This window comes from Corvus hawaiiensis, chromosome 16 (assembly GCF_020740725.1).
Source record: "Corvus hawaiiensis isolate bCorHaw1 chromosome 16, bCorHaw1.pri.cur, whole genome shotgun sequence".
Lineage (NCBI taxonomy): Eukaryota > Metazoa > Chordata > Aves > Passeriformes > Corvidae > Corvus > Corvus hawaiiensis.
The window spans coordinates 3453484-3470296 of NC_063228.1; positions in this window are offsets into that span (position 1 = coordinate 3453484).

Here is a 16813-nt window from a genome sequence, read left to right on the forward strand (position 1 = left end):
TTCATCCAGCTGAATGACTGTAAAAGTACCAGCCCAGCTTAAGGTATGCTGATACACGCTGTAAATGAGAGCAATGCACACAGGGCTCAGCCCCTGGGGTCCTGTGCGTGGTGTGCTCATGTCTCCTCAGCACTGGGGGTGTAAAGCTCTTCTCCTCTGACTCAAATCAATGCCAGTTGCAGTGATTCTGTGGAGACCATCCAGGATGTAACTCAGCCATGCTAAGTACCATAAAACTGTGATATTATTCTTCATTGTTTGTAGCTTGGAGGCCTGTAGAGGCCTAGCTTGGAGCAGTCAGTTTTATTAAGCTCCATCCAAGCACAGTGAGATAGTTGCTCTTCCCGAAGAATTTGTATTCTCAAAGTGCGAGCCGCCCCGTTTGTGTTCTTGTATCCATGCAACCTTGTTGCTCTTACAACATTACACATTTGTCCTGTGAGATTCCCTCCCTTACAATAAAAACTCACGAGAATGATACACACATTTTCAACTCCAAGCGCACCAGAGACTGCAGGATCCAGCAGTACCTAAAGGACATGGGAGATTTGGAGGCTGCTCTAGTGGAATTGCTAACTTTGAACTGCAAATGTTTGTAATGGCTGTGAAGCTTCCTAATTGAATTTCTGACCCTTTTTGTCACAGAAACCTAGTTACTATAAGGGAAGGAGAAGAGCAAGTAAAGGATTGGTGATTGGTTTGCTTTTTCTGTTGTTTTTTTGTTTTTGTTTTTGTTTTTAACAGAAACTCCAGTGTAGAGTTCTGTGCATTTTTCTTTTCATTTTCTTACACCTACAGCAGCCTGGTCCTCAGAGGCTGCACATCATTCAAGGATCATGCCTGAAGTCCCCAGCCCAGTGCAGCATCTCTCCAGAAGGGTTTCATGGAGCCTGCACTGAGTCTCCAAACCCACCGTCCCTCCCTGAGCACTTCTATCCTTTTGAGACACACTGGTACCCGCAGACCTGCTGGCAGTGGTGGTCGGACCAGAGCAGGCAACCCATGAGATGGCATCTGCTCCTCGACAGAAATTCCTGGGGAATTCAGTGCTTTCCAGCTGAAAATTCTCAACACTGTGTACTTAGGCGATTTCTTCCTGAGAGCTGATAAAGATCCTCCATAGGCACAGGGCTCATCAGTAATCAGAAATGCAGAGAGGATGTAGAGAACCTGCCATGGGGCTGTGGCCAAACTGCAGGTGAGAAGCTGGGAGCAACCATTTCCAAAGCCCTTTTCTCACCACCTCGGGACAAGTGTTACCATTGCCCTGCTACATTCCAGGTCCAGCAGACCTCTGAGAAGCACCTCTGGTCACATCATTTGGCTGTGTTGCATGGAGATGTCTTAACTTGGTCTGTCACCTGCTAGCCACCATCACGTGGGGCCTGGGAGCATGTCCCTGGTACACTGCTGGGCTAGAGAGGGACCACATACCCATTTACACCAGAATGAAATTTCTTGGTTTTTGCAAAAAGTGAAGTGCAGAACCATAGAATTGTAGAATCATTTAGGTTGGAAAAAACCTCTAAGATCACTGAGTCCAGCCATCTTCTCCATCCTATTGGATGTAGCATTTGTTTACCTTTCAGCAGTGATGCCATTCCCATCAATTGGGATACAGAACTCCTTCTTTCTTGGAAGTCAGTGAGGAGTACAGTGTTAAAGCAGAGAGCAGGCAATGGCCCTTTAAGCACTGTCTGTTTAACTGTAGCACGATCTCTCCTGCACTCGAGTGCTTTCCATAAACAGCGAGTCATCCTGGAAGGGGAGAGAGAGGATGATAAATAATCCTGTTATTCATGCGACTGCGTTCTTTCATGAAACTGAGAAAAGGCAAAATAAAGTGGCGACTGCGAGACTGAGAATGAAATGCGAGGCAGTGGGTTGTGTTGCTGCAGTTATTTGGGGCTGGAAAAAAATCTGGAAAGAGAAAGGTGAGCAGGAAAGATTTAAAATGCCAAGAAGAAAGGCAAGAGACAGGACATAAAAGCAGCTTTCCCTGCATCCTTGCTTTGTGTCTCAGCTCACTGCTGGGGCTGGCTGTCGTGCTGGCTGTCCACCACCAGCTCCCATGGTGCCAGAGGCTTTCCTGGGTGTGCACCTTGTGGAGAGGTGGGAAGTGGGAGACACCAGAGCTCCAGTAAGGACAGCTGGGCAAGGAGAGAGGCAAAAGTGAGCAAACCTTGGGAAAGAAATCTCATGGAACAATGAGGAAGCAGAGAATAAACCTGTTTGCTGAGGGCCCTAGCAAATGAACTGTAATTAGTTTTCATGGGACCGTTGGGGTATTTCCTTCATCACACTTTGCATCTGTGCCAGAGGTGCCTCCCCAGTTCGTGTTGGAGATGCCCACGCTGCAGCCGCTCCAGCTCTCCATCTGTGCTCTCCATGTGTCCCCTGGGCCCTGAGCTGGGACAGCTGAGGCACAGGCATCCCTCCCATTCCGTCAGCCCTGCTCGCAGGCAGCCTCCCACTGAGAGCGGGACACACAGCTGTGGGGGAACATCTTAAACCACTGCAGCTGTCTGCACTCTGCATGTGAGCCAGAGCCCTCCATCCCTGGGATGCTCCTGGAAGCAGCCTGGCACTGTACTGCTGCCTAATTGCCTTGTACCAGCCCCATCTTTGGTTTGTAAGAGAATCTCATCCTGGGACAGTGTGCCAGCCCTTCTAAGACTTCAGTAATGGCACACATCCACTTCAGCAGCATCAGGGATTGGGATAACACAGCCACATTGTTATAATCTTCCCAAAGTGCCTCTTCCCCTTGCATGGCATCAGTGCAATTCCTTCAGGCTTATAAAAGCTTAAGCCTTCGTAAACAAGGCAGCCCTGGAGCCTAGGTATTGTAGAGAGAGAATTCCTCTCCATGTCCTAAATATTTTGGATGGAAAAAAAAAGAGAGAAAAAGAAGAAGAACATTTAATCTCAGCTTCCCTTCTAGTGTAAATGGGACCAGCTCCATCCAGCTTCAGCCTGGAGTCTCTGTCACTGTGCAAAGCTCCCAGTAATGCAAATGGGAATCGCGCATGATGTGATGGGAAAGCAGCAGATACCTTTGTAAATACTGCACCCTCACACGAGCCACAAGTGTCTTTCCTGAGACACCCTGCCAAGCCAGCAGGTGTTTTTTACATCAGGCCTTATATTAACACACTCCTACGTATGTCTGGCTGCATCTGCTGCACTAACGATCCCTCGGTGCATAATGGCTGGGTTAGTTTGTGGAGTTAAATACCACGGGCAAGAGCCCAGCCACAATGCATACAAACCTCAAACTGCTTCTGTTTGTATCTCAGGGGTTACTGCTGCGCTTCTTTTGCTGTGACTTTTTCTTTCTTTCTTCCTCTCGCTGCATTTTTCCGTGTTCCTGCCCATCTTTTCCCCAGTTTGTGGTTTTCAGATTCTCTCCATCTCTTTATTTTCTCTATCTTTTGCCGTGTCTTTCCTGTCTCATTTCAGTTTCTGTAGATGCCAGGGAGAAGGAAAGCTGCAGCCAGCCAACCCCAACTGCTCTAACACACTTCCAACAGCCCCGGAGTGGTTGGATACTCCTCCAGCCAGTGCGTGTCTGGAGTCTGGGGGCAGTGCCATGGGGGCTGCTGGAAGGGGATGCCACCATTTCAACTCTGGATGCTCACAGTAGCTGCTGTGGAAGTGAAAAGGCCAGCTCAGGCCTGCTCAATTTCTACTCTCAGGGCAGACAGCAAGTCCAAGTCCAAAGCCACTGGGGAAAATATGTGCCCTTAGTGTAAAAGCCTGTTTCTACAGAAGCCAGTGGTAGCAGTCTTTGGGGATTAGTCTTCTGTTGTAATTATCAAGTATTTTAAACTATGTTGTGGCCAGGCATAAAAGCTGTTCAGAAACAAGGAAGGGCTGATTCTGAAGCCAGCTATCATAGACTTCTACAAAAATCCCCCGTAGACCTGACACCAAAGCTAGGTTGAAATTTCCAAGGGCACCAAAGATATGTGTGTGTAACTCCCACTGAAAGGGGAGTTCAGAGCATTACTTAATGAGGAGGATTTGAAAAATACTCTTCTATCCTCCTTTGTTTAAAATTAAGATGCCAAATTCAAACATCCATGCCAGCATGGTGTCTGTTTCCATTGCTCATGCTTTTAGTCGTGTAGTTGTTGTCATGGTCCTTCATGGAGGTCTCACCTTTGGTCCCAGGCTCTCTTGGCCCTAGGTTTAGCTTTTTGCAGTAGTTCCATGGTGTATGCACACACACAAAGCACAACAGCTGGTGGATCTCTTATTCATGGCTTAATCACTTCCCTCCGGAGGTGTTCGGTGTGATGTGTGGTCTTGCTCAATCCTGGCTTCCTGAGGGATGGAGCAGGAGGGTCAAACACAGCCCAGATTCAGCCCAGCACTTAGGACATGACTAACCCAGGGCATGGAGTATTCTCTCGACATCATTAGGATAGACCTGCTTCTTTTCCTGGCGTTAAGCAAGCATTTAGTCCTTTGGAGTTTGTCTTACCACACCCTTCCCATCTCACGCTTATCTCGGCATCATACTTTGAGCTGCCCACTGGTTTTCCACACATCTCCTCTGACTTTCCCCAGGCCATCCATCTGATCTCATAACCACAGCTCCTCTGGTGGTTCACCACGTGCTCCCTGTCCCACCCTTTTTAAACGTTTGCTGTATCACTGCTGCTTTCTGTCCATCTGGAATTTCCCCTGAAGGCCCTGAGCCACCTACTCCATAAGTGTCATCAGACACCTTTTGCTGGGAGGGTTTTGTTTCTTTGTTTCATGGTTGCTCAATCCAAATTGGCTGTGGATTCAATTCAAAATGCCATCACACCAGAGCAGGGCCTCTGCATTCGCAGCAGTTGAGAAAAATAAAATAGATAAGGAGCCAGATGGCTCAAGAGATTGATGGAGTCTGTAACCTCGAGATCACTGCTCCAAAATGCAGCTCTGGTCCACAGCGAACTTCATGGGCTCAGTCCAATTTCTAGTGTATGTAGTGTCATGACAGAAAAACTTCCCTTATAAACACCCCCTGCTTTGGCTGGGAGGCCTGAGGAGGTGTGTGAGGGTCCCTTAAAACAGAGGAAATGTCACCTACTGCACATGGATGATGCAGTCCCCAGCAATGCTTGTGCACCATCTGTGGCAAGGGAAATTCTAATTGCAGCATTGCCCACCTGGCCAGCTTCCACAGGGAAGACATTTCCTTCTCTCCTAAATTATCTTTCAAGCCGTTTTTAAAATTGCCTCATGGCTAAGTCTCATGAAAACTGTAATTCTGCAGTCCCAGAGGTCTGACTGATCCTATGTGTACCTGGTGAGGGACTCCTCAGAGGTGAGAGAACTTTGTCAAAATGTCAATAAAAGAATAAGAAGCAAGTAAGAATTTGTGTCTGGAGCATCCCTAAGCTCAAAACAGTGTGAGACCAAAATCTGGCCATGCACACAGGAGCCAAAAGCCTTACTAAACTAAGCTACAATTTCTTGCAGCACAGCCTTCCTTCCTGCTGATGGTTATTTTCTAACCTCGCTGTGCAGGAATTGGAAAGAAGCAGGTGCCAGAGAAGAGGTGACTCTGAAATGGCACTAAGGTCATTGCAGAGCAGGACTAGAGCAATCCAGCCTCCCAGGTTTCATTTACTAAAGCCATAATAGTCTGGTAGGGCATCAGACCCCTTAGCGGTAGTCTTCAACTGTATGTGAAGGCAACAGAGCAAACAACTGTTTTTCCTTGCAAGGCTTCGTGGTGTGGATGTTGTCTGTCCTCAGCCCATGTTCACTCAGCTGCTCTCTCACAGATTCCCCTTGCCCCTGCTGGAAAGCTGCCCAGGAACTCCATCCATAGCTTAAGGGCCAAGACCAAATCAGCTCAGTCAGGCTTGTTAGAATCATAGAGTCATTTAGGTTGGAAAATACCTCTAAGATCATCAGGTCTAACTATTAAATCAGCACTGCCGAGGTCACAGCTGGATGGTGTCCCCAGGGGCCACACCTACATGTCTTTTAAATCCCTCCAGGGACAGTGACTCCACCACTGCCCTGGGCAGCCTGTTCTAATGCTTAACAACCCTTTTGGTGAAGAAATGTATCCTAATATCCAATCTAAACCTCCCCTGGCAGAGCTTGAGGCCATTTCCTCTTGTGCTATGGCTTGCTGGAGAAAAGATTGACCCTCTCTTGGCTATAACCTCCTTTCAAGTAGTTGTATAGAGCGAAAAGGTCCTTTTCTCCAGGCTGAACCCTCCAGCTGCCTCAGAAGCTCCTCCTCAGGCTTGTGCTCCAAAGGGACTCCTTGTTACATGGGTTCCTGTCCTGCCTTGCCACCCTGTGCAGCTCGTTCTCATCCTGTGGTCCTTGTTTTGCCTACCCAGGTATCCCCCAGTGCTCCTGGCTGCGGGATGCCCACAGCCAGCCAGTGCTGCTCTCTGCACCCCTGAGAGCTGGTCCCATCCCATGTGTCCACAGCCCCGTGTCGGCCCTGGGGAGCTGCTTCGTACTATCCACAACTGTTTGGTTTATATTTGCATATCGGGCCGTGACCCTGAACTGGCTTCTCCCTTTAAATTCCTTCCACATGGCTCTGCCCACACTGTCCACAAAGCCTCTCAAAGAAATGCAACTTGGAAAAAAAAAAAATCTGAGAAGAAGAAAAACCCCTTCACAACAAAATGTCCTTCTCTCTCCGGCAGTTCTGCTTGGGTGCGGTTTTCCCAACACTCCCCCGCAACTGAGGCGCAGAGTCTGTTCAGCTCTGTTCCTGCCAGCGCTGCAGGGACAGGGACACCCCAGGCTGGGCACAGAGCACCAGCACTGTAGGGACAGGGACACCCCTCATCTGGGCAGAGAGCACCAGCACTGTAGGGACAGGGACACCCCTCATCTGGGCAGAGAGCACCAGCACTGCAGGGACAGGGTCACCCCTCATCTGGGCAGAGAGCAGCAGCACTGCAGGGACAGGGACACCCCAGGATGGGCACAGAGCACCAGCACTGCAGGGACAGGGACACCCCAGGATGGGCACAGAGCAGCAGCACTGCAGGGACAGGGACACCCCAGGCTGGGCACAGAGTGCCCACACACAGTCCCTGTCCACAGGGGCTGGGCACCTTGCTGGAGTCACTGCACTGCTGTAAAACGGGGCCTTTACCCAGCTTTCATCCCAAGAGCCTTGGTGCCCTTTAGCCTCTGCCATTGCACAGCACTGGGATTGTGCAGCGGGGCCAGGAGCCTTCTCCCCCGGGGTGAGGAGCCCATGACAGCCCCTCTCCATTCTCTCCCTTGCATATAAGCATATATATAGGACTGTCCCCATATAGTGGCAGCTTCACACATGTGCTGGTGGGCGGGTAGCTCTGCATTTGCCCTCATGATTTCATGCCAGAAACATTTGCAAGTTCAGCTCGCTGCTCGGTTTCCCCTCTCTCTCTCCTCCCTTTCAGGGTTACTCCCTGAGTCTACGAAGGCGTCCCACAGTCCCCCCACAAGGCCATGGGCTCCAGCCTGCCTGCATCCCTCCAGCTTCATCATTCCCTCATCCTGCCCTCTTAAAGATTTTCTTAAAGACTTTCAGTAAGATCAAAATAAATTTTGCCATATGCATTGCTGTTATCAAGCCTTCCCTTTTTCTTTTCTCAGCAGCTATTTTGGGGTGATTAATAATTCACAGCGAGGCTTGGCACTGCAGTGGTTAAAGGGATGAAGCTGAGCTGACGCAGGAGCCTTCTGGACAGAAGCAGTTTTTAAAAGTCTTATAAGTGCTATTTTTTTCTTTAGGAAAGGAGTGGATTTTTTTTTAAGTGTTGTGAGAACAGGAATGTTTCTCTTTTAGCCAATTCCACATACTTTTTGTTATAGGAGAAGATGTGGTCTGAGGGTTTTAGCAGCGGCTAAAACAGGGGAGAACTGGATCTGTTTTGGTGGTGTATCAAGTGGATAGGAAATAATCGAAAATGCTGTGTTAAAAAATTAGTTTAGCAGCAGCTCCAGGCGAACCCTGTTCTGCAGTGAGCCCTCCCTCCCCTCACCTGCCCAGCACCCAGCAGACCTGGCAAATGCACAGATTTGATCCATTCCCACCCTTTGGCCAAAAGACATTCCTTTAATCATGCACTCCTGGGAACTGAGGTTGTGAGTGTTTTTCTGTTGGTAAAATGAAGCATGTTGGCTGCCAGAGGCTGTTGCAAGGCTGTGTTCAGGGGGTGTGTTGCATGGTGCACGGACAGGTCTCTCCTGGGGCTTCCCTGGGATGCTCCCACACATCCTGGGTGATGGGCAGCCTGTGGCTTTGCTCAGGCTGCAGCACATCCCTTGCTGGGCACGGTGGTGCAGCAGCCTCCTGCCTTGTATCAACTGTCTTTCCTTCCCCACCTGCTGCCTGGGCTGAAATCAGCTCAGATCCATCCTCTCTCATGCCAGCACTCTGTCTCCATCACACCCTGCTCGGTGGAAAGGTGAGGAGTTTTTCCAGGATCCCACATGACACACATCCTCTTCTGAGGACATTCACTGGTCCCATTGCTTCAGACACACCTCCAGGTCTGCCAGCAGCCTCGCCTGTAATGATGGGCGGGATGTAAAATGGATTAAAAAGCAGAGGCCAGAACTTTTTTAGGTTAATCTCTTAATGCAAAAGGATCATATTTGGCAGCAACATAAGGCAAGCTCTCATCAGTTTATAGTTCTGCTTTTCTTCCCTTTAACAATCTAATTTTGTACATCACTGTGTGGAATCCAGATACAGATAATCCTCCCCCAGTTAACACCACTCTGGTTGTGCCCTGTGGAAATCTGTGTGCTGCCTGCAGGAGCTGGAGACATGAGGGTGCTTCGCTGATCTAGAGACTGTCTGGAGGGGTTTCAGCAGATAATAGATAGCTCAGGGTCAAAAGAAGAGCTCTGGAGACACTTTTCATGAGCACTTTTGGAGAAAGTGGTCTTTTGTGTTTGCATGCCAGCTTACACTTTGGTGCAGGGGACAGTTGGTAGCTATTGAAAACTGAAATATTCTGATTGTCGCAGAGGAGAAACTCACAATTTTCCCTGAAAAACTTTCACACCAAATGGAAATTTTCTGACAAACCATTCAGCCAGAATGACCTTTTGTGCTGCAGAACAAACTGTGATGAACATTTTTTCTACCAGGTTTTTCTCCTGACATTATGAATCTTGATGGGGGATTAGCTAACAGGGCTCGTTATCAGCACATGCAGCATCAGAGAGGAGGACTTGGAGCTATGTGAGATCTCAAAAACAATCATCTGATGCCAACATGCAATTTGAGATGCTGCCTGACCCAAAAAGGAGGATTCATGGGCTAAAGTTGGTGCTAATGTTAATCCCAGCTATGGGTGAAGTTGCCCCAAGGCTGAATTTGCCTCAAGAGAGTCAAGCCTGGGAGTGGATTAACTTCTAAGAAACTCAGAGTGAATGAATTAGGGGAATTACTCGGTAGGGTCAGCAATGAAATCATGAGTCCACTGCAGAGGAAACAGGATGCATTTCTAAAGGGCTAAGAATGGCCCCTTTGCTAGATTTATGGGGCCGAGGTGATGAGCGTGGGGTCAGATAATAACCTTTCAAACCACCAAGGCAGACCAAATATGCTTTACCATGGGCCGCTTGCTTTTCAATGCATGTGTGTCATGTTTGGAAAACAAGGCCCCGTCTGTCCAGGCCGAAACAGCAGCAACAAAATAACGCTGCTTGTTAGGGAAATGCCACCACAGAAAAAGATAATTGAAACATTCAGGCTGGCAATACATGGGGATAAAGGCAATAAATGCTGAAAGCACACTGCCTTATCTCGGGCAGGAGCTGCCGGCGCTACTCCTTGGCCTGCGTTCCGCCGGGCCGGGGAGGCCTCGGCCGTGCCCGGTTATCCCGAGGGCCGGCCTTCAGCCAAGGCCACCGACAGAACAGGGCTGCTGGATCGGGACTGATGCCCGTCCCTCCTCCTGCTGCAGCTGTTCTCCCTCCCAGGCAGAGCGGGAAGCATCTGCAGTGCATTGGGGTGTGTGAACCAACCCCAAAGGCACACGGCCAGCAAAATGCTGCAGAGCAGCACAAAGCTGTGTCGGAGAGGTTTAGGGTGGGTATGAGGAAAAGGTTCTTCTTCACACAGAGGGTGGCTGGACACTGGGACAGGCCCCCCAGGGGAGTGGTCACAGCACCAAGCCTGACGCAGTTCAAGTGTTTGGAGAACGCTCCCAGGCACAGGGTGGAATTTTTGGGTTGTTTCGTGTGGGTTTAGAAGCTGGACTCGGTGATCCTTGTGTGCCCATGAGTCTATGAAAACAGGAGGCAGACGTGGGGCTGGGAGGGGCACACAGCCCCTTATGGAGCCACTCCAGGCTGCCCAGCACAGCCCTGGTGAGTGTCCAGCATGACCCAAAGGGCTCAGTGGGCTGGAGCTGCTGCTCCAGTGCTCACAGCTTCGTACCCCATTGCTGGGGCTTTCATGATGGCTCCACAAGCCACTGCTCCAGGGAATCGGAATTTATTGTAACATTACAGAAAGTGGTCAAGGAACCCCCATAATTCACCTAAAATCTGATATAAAAATGATGCAAATGTTTCTTGTGGATTTAGGTACAGCTGAAACACGAGCAATAGAGGGGGAAAACCTGCAAACAAAACTAGTATCCTCAAGTCTTCTGCTTATTACATGGCAACAAAGGTATGTGATGCTGCAAAGCTCTTGGCTTGTGGCCTCGCCCTGCTCTCACACAAGTCCTGGAGAAGTTACGCAAGTGCAATGGGAATCCATGAATTTTGATGAGGAGTATCCCTGCTTCCCACTATTCATGCCTTTGTGACAGGAGGCAGCACAGAGATATGCTGCAAGGCAGCTGGATGGCAGTGACCACTGCACTGAACCCCCTGGCTTTGTCCACCCAATTTTCCATGCTCAGTGCCCGCTCTCCTGTTGTGGCACTGAGATTCTTCTGGGAGTGGTTTTTCAGCTGGCAGCCTGGGCAGCATCAAGGCCAAGCCCCAGCCAGGCAAAAAGGGTCTGTGATGGGAGATGGACTGCAGGGAGCACATTTGGGCTGCAGGGCAGCTCCCCTTTGAGGTTTTGGAGAGCCCACCCTCTGCCACTTTAGTTGCTTTGATGTTCTTCAGATGGAGACAGGATTTACAAATGCTTGACTGTAGGACAAAAATCGTAGAGGAGAATGCTATTTCTCCCCCTGCTTCTTTCCCCCATCTGCTGAAGGGCTGGATCCTGCAAGTACTGCTGAGACAAACCCACAGCCACGGGGGAAATGATGTTTTCCAAGACCACTCCAAGGTGGGCAGTAGCACAGAGCAATCAGCTCCAGTCTGTGTTGTTTTGTGCTTGACAAGCAGCAGCCAGAGACTCTCCAGGGAGACCTGCTTTTCCTAAGGTGCCAGTACAACTCCTTACACGGAGCACAGCAGTTTGAGGTCCTGAGGCATCACTGTCAGACCCCAGCTCGCTATGGAAATGTTGCTCTGGGAAGGATTACTTCTCTCTGCAAAACACAAACCTTTCTTCTTCTCTGCTGCAGTAATTTTTCTGCAATTATAACTTACACTGAACAGCTCAAACTGCAGGCATTAACACAGCACAGGCTGCAGCCTCCCTTTACCTTCGGGTGGACAGCGTGGATCAGACGGCACCCGGATGGTTTCAGCATGAATCACTCACTGCCTCTGTAACCAACATTCCCATAACCTAAATCTATCAAAAAGAACATAAACCACATCAGAAGCCAGTTCTCAGATAGTCATTTGCTAAAACTTTGGAAATCTCTTATATTAAACAGATATCTCTTTACAGGAGTATGAAGCTGCCCTAATTATACAAAGGGTGGAAAGGGACAATCTTCCATCTGGGAAGGCTGTTTAACTTCTTCTGGCTTCCTAAAAAGCTATTGTCTTGTAAACTGAGCATTCCTTCACTGGCCTGGTAGACACAACATTCCCCATGTCCCAGCCAAGTGCTGTGCGAGGAGCAGCAGTACCCGAGCCAGCCAGCCTGAACAGCCCTGGGCACAGCCCCACAGGGGCTGGTGCTGGCTGCCCCTGCAACACCCCATTCAGAGCACGGTGTGCTGCCAGACACGGTTCTGCCTTGGCTTTTGCCTGTGGTTCTTCAGCAGTGGCCTCTGGCCTGGGTTTTTTTCGGAAGGAAAAGGCGCTCTATGCAGCCCTCTCCTTCACACCAGGAATCACTGTGGTTGTAGGGACCTCACTGGGTGAGCAGCAGCCTCTGCAGCATTGATCTGGTGGCTCTGAGGTTTCTCCACATGGCTGGAGGTACAGTGAAGGAGATATGATGAGAACCCCAGGTTTTCAGGAAGAGGAACAGCTTCATCACAAAGGCTGCCTTGTTTCTCGTGAGCCACCGGGGCAGGTCCACCCCCACTGACCACCTGAGGAGCGTGATGTCTCAGGATGCTAAACAGCATCTCTCAAACCCCCTTTGCTTGCAAACCTTGCACAGCTCTTTTCTGCAGCTGGAAAACCAACGTGAGTAGCAGTGAGGTGTCAGCTACTAACACCAAGTCACATCTTCTAGGGAAGACCTTCCTTCCATGTTATGAAAATCCCAGACATTTTTATTTGGCACCAGTAGCTTTTATTATCCCCTTCCTTCTTCTGTCATCAATACTGTGTTCAGTTTCTGCTTGTGTACATGCTCTGGTAGATGCTATTGTACAGCTGACGGGCCTTAAATTCACACTTTGTGGGAGGCATATTTCTTTCCAAAGGTTTTACATTACTCAAGGTAGCAAGTCACAAAATAAAACCTTTGTTGCAAATATCATTTGAAGTTAATCTTCATATAATCCACAGTAAATATTTATGTGCAGTGCAATAGTGGCTGGATTTGTTTACAGTTTGAAATTGTTAGAGAGGATTCCGTATAGATTAGTCAGCTAATCTGCTGTAATCTACTTAAAAAGTAACTGAAATGGGTTTTCTTTCACCGAATCATGTTAGCCCTGTGTATGCAGTGACTTCAGATAGGGAAAGGATTCAGGCACAAAAGGGCATTTACCTTGTGGGTGCTCACAGCATTGCTTGCATTGCAGGAGAGCCATAAATTTCCTCTTCTGCCTTAGAGAACGGGACAGCTGCAGTGACTGAATTTAAGCTGAGATGAGTGTCAGGCTCTTCTATCCCATTTCCTTGCTGCAGCTTTTGAACTGTATCGCCTGGGGATAAACTGAGCTTTGATGAGGCACCTGCACGGTGTCTGCACAGAAGTCATCCTTTCTGAATTTATTCTGTTTTATTTCACTCCCTTCTAAGGAGCTCTACAGGAGGTGCCTCTACCTAGCATGCTCCTGAGTTAATAAGGAAAGCGTCCCATATCCTTTCCTCACAACTCACCTTTGTTCACAGAAGAGTTGCAGCTCAAGATGCAAAAAGATTTTAGATACTCACCGTACTACACAGAAGGTCTCTGGGTGATGTGGGCATCCGTGGGACAGATGTGTCTCCTCTGGGCCGTAAGGTCCAGGCTTGGACCTCTAATAGCCCAAGGACTGAAGGGCAAAGCCTGGGCAGAAAACTTTGAGATCTTCCTCCAACCAACCGAGCAACAAGCTTGTCTGGGAGGCTCAGCTAACATATGCCAGAGATGGTGTGAATGGTGATAAAATCCCATTCTGTGGCTTTCACCAATATTCAAAGGTTGGTGAGGGATCCCTCCAAGCCCTTGCTCCTGGTGTGGGGATGCTCACACAGAGGTGGCCTCACTAATACAAGGTGCTGGCTGCAGCATGGGTGAGTCCTGAGCCCTCTGTACCCTGTCTCTCTGGGACATAGGCAGGAGCCAGGTGGGTAACTGCTGGGAGAAAAGGGGGCTGAAACAAGCCATCCTGTGGCCACTTTATTTCCCATTTACCCACCACACCTGGGACCAGCCAGGTGGCAGATGGGGTTGCCTGCGGCTCCCTGCTCATCACTTGTTTTAAATCCCATCTCCTGCCCCCTTGCACTGGGAAGGCTGGGTACCCCATGCCTGCAACCTGCTCCTCCATCCAGGTCAGACCAGTGGCTGCAGCCCAGCTCTGCTTCTGGAGGTCGAGACCTGGAACCTCCCCAGAGAAACCTGGGGAAGGCAGAACACACCTTGTGTCCTTCCATAAACAGCAACACTGGCAGGACCGTGGCTCCCAGTCTGGGAGGGGACCTGGCCCATCACCTCTGCTACCCTCTGGCAAACACATCAGCCTTTGGTGTCGGGGCAGTCAATTTTCTCCCCGTTCACACATCCCCAGTGCCGGTAGATCATTGCAGTGTGGGTCCCTCTGAATAATACATTCATCCACAGTCCTTCCCCCACCCTGTCCTCAGCAAGGCCTTCACGAGTTGAATACAGTGGCTCGGCTCCAGCACACACAGCTGCCGTCACTGCTGCAATTCTTTTGCCTTGAGAAAAAGCATATACAATTTAATATGCTCCTGGCACAACAGCTTTTCTGTAGTGGAGGAGGCGGGTTTGTTTATGGCTATTTTGATAGGGCAGCTTTCATCCGGACACAGGTTCTGCTGCATCTCCCCGCCTGCACAAGGACGCCTTTGTTGGGCTGGTTCTTGTGTTCCTCTGCCCGTTTTGGTACTTTCTCCTGCTCCCTGCAAACCCAAGGTTTAAAAAGCCCTCCTTGCTAATCACGTTATTCTTTAAATGCTGGATCCTGGGCTAAGAGCCAGACATGCAAGGCAATGGGAGAGGGTGTGATGCTTTACTGGATATGTGTCAAGGATATGAACCATCCTGCCATCTCATGGGAATTTGGCTCATGGAGCAGAGCTCGTGGTGCTTGTGGTGCTTGTGGTGGCCGTTAGCAGTGACTTACAGGCTTTCCAGGCTGGGGAGCAGCTCTGTTGCTTTCTCAGACACTTTCAGTCTCGCCAAGAGCTGTAGGAACCATGCACAGGGGCACAACTCCTTCCTCCAGGCACAGCCAAGACAGGGCTTTTCCATCCCCGCAGGAGCTGGTGCTGAGAGATGCAGATTCCCTTCCGGCAGCAACTTCCAGAGTCGCCTTTATGCAAGTTAAACTGTGAACAGTGACACATCTCCCTGCTCCGCACTCCCACGGCACCTCAGCTCCCCAGGCAGGGTGGGGTGAGGAGGAGATGCACCTCCGGGCTGGGACGTCTCAATCAAACAACCCAGAGTCTGCAAGCGCAGCCAACTCCTTCTATCTGGCAAGCGGCTTGAGCTGCCCCTGGTTGACGAGGAGAAACAATCTCTTGTGTTTTTCAGCTGCTGAGTCTGTTCCCTCTCGCTGCTGCAGTGGAAATAAATGGTGGGAGGGTTTAGCCAGCACTAATTCATTGCCACGTTCAATCTGAAGTTGCTGCGACTTTGTGCTTGGCCCACAAACACACAGAGAAAATGAAACCGGATAGAAAATACAACGGATCATCCGATCATTGTAAGCACATGGGAACAAAACAGAGTCACTCTGTAGTGCACATGAATTCCACACATGTGGAGGAATGCAAAGCAGCTATTGTACCCCCACTTTGCAGATCCATTTCAATGTTTTCCCAGTTTATCTGGAAAATACATACTGCATGGTACTGTACGTCGTATTTCACTGCTATGCACCATGATGTCTTCTAATGGAACAATCGCCATGCTTGTAGTCTAAGGGCAATACAAAAGTGCTTTCAAATAATAACAATACATTTTCTGTATAAAGAGGATAGGGAGTAGCCACTTCCCAGAAAGGCTTGATTTCCCTGGAGCCAGCAGTATGAACATCCAGAGCGCCAGTAACAGCAGGCAGTGGTGAGAAATTCCCTACCTCATCATCAGTCTATACATCCTGTTTCCAACTGGCAGCTCTGGGAAGAGCGGAGGCTGTCAGCACCCACCAAGGGTAAGGTGAATGCACCCAGTGAGTCTTGGCAGCACGAGGCTCCATTTATCCCGTCGGGGCTTGGGTGGGGGGCACTTCTTTGGCAAAACAACTCTTTCGGCTTTGAACTGAGGCTGTGAGTAGAGGAGCAGCATTCTCACAGCCCAACTCCCAGAGATCACACAGCAGCACAGCATCTGCCAATTCATTCAGCACTGCTGGCCTGTGCAGCAACATGGCACGCCACTGTTCCACGTTTGGAGGCAGTTTATACTGGAATAGGAGCAGTCTTCTTGGGTAAAATGATTATTTTTTTCCTCCATGAGATCTCACGACTTTTTAAAGAGAACTCTGCACACTTCAAATTGCTGAAGCACAAGAGCATGGGACATGTGCTGCAGCTGGTCTGGGCTGTGGAGGCTCTCTGTGGTACTTGTGCAGAGAATGACTTGAAAACAAGGATTAAAGCACAGCTGGGGAGGGGCTGACACACACAGAAGGGAAAAGTTGCCCTTGCACATCTGAGATAGGAGTCAGAGCAGCCCAAGGAGACGCTCATGCTTTGCTTTCCTTGCCCAAAGTGCAGCCTCTTTCCTAAAAACTCAATCCAGATTTTTAGACATCAGAAGAATCACTCTGGTATTGGAGCCCGATCAAGCACAAAAAACATCCTCAGCCTTCAGAAAAATACCAGATGGATGCAGATGCCAACTCCTTTGGCCAGGCAGTGTTTTGAGAGAAAAGGCCAGCTTGTTGTGAGAGTGCTGCATCCCAGATACAACTCTGCAGAGCAGCAAAGAGCCACAGAGAAATCCCTGGAGGAGGAGGAGCATCCAAGCCAACATATTCCCGTAACATCAGATTTTCAAGGCTACACATATGCTCGTATCCAAATATGCTCTCCTTCTCCAGAGGGAAGAGGGACCTACAGAAGTGACTCTGGCTGGAAATGCTCTTCCGAGTTTCTGAGCAGTCAT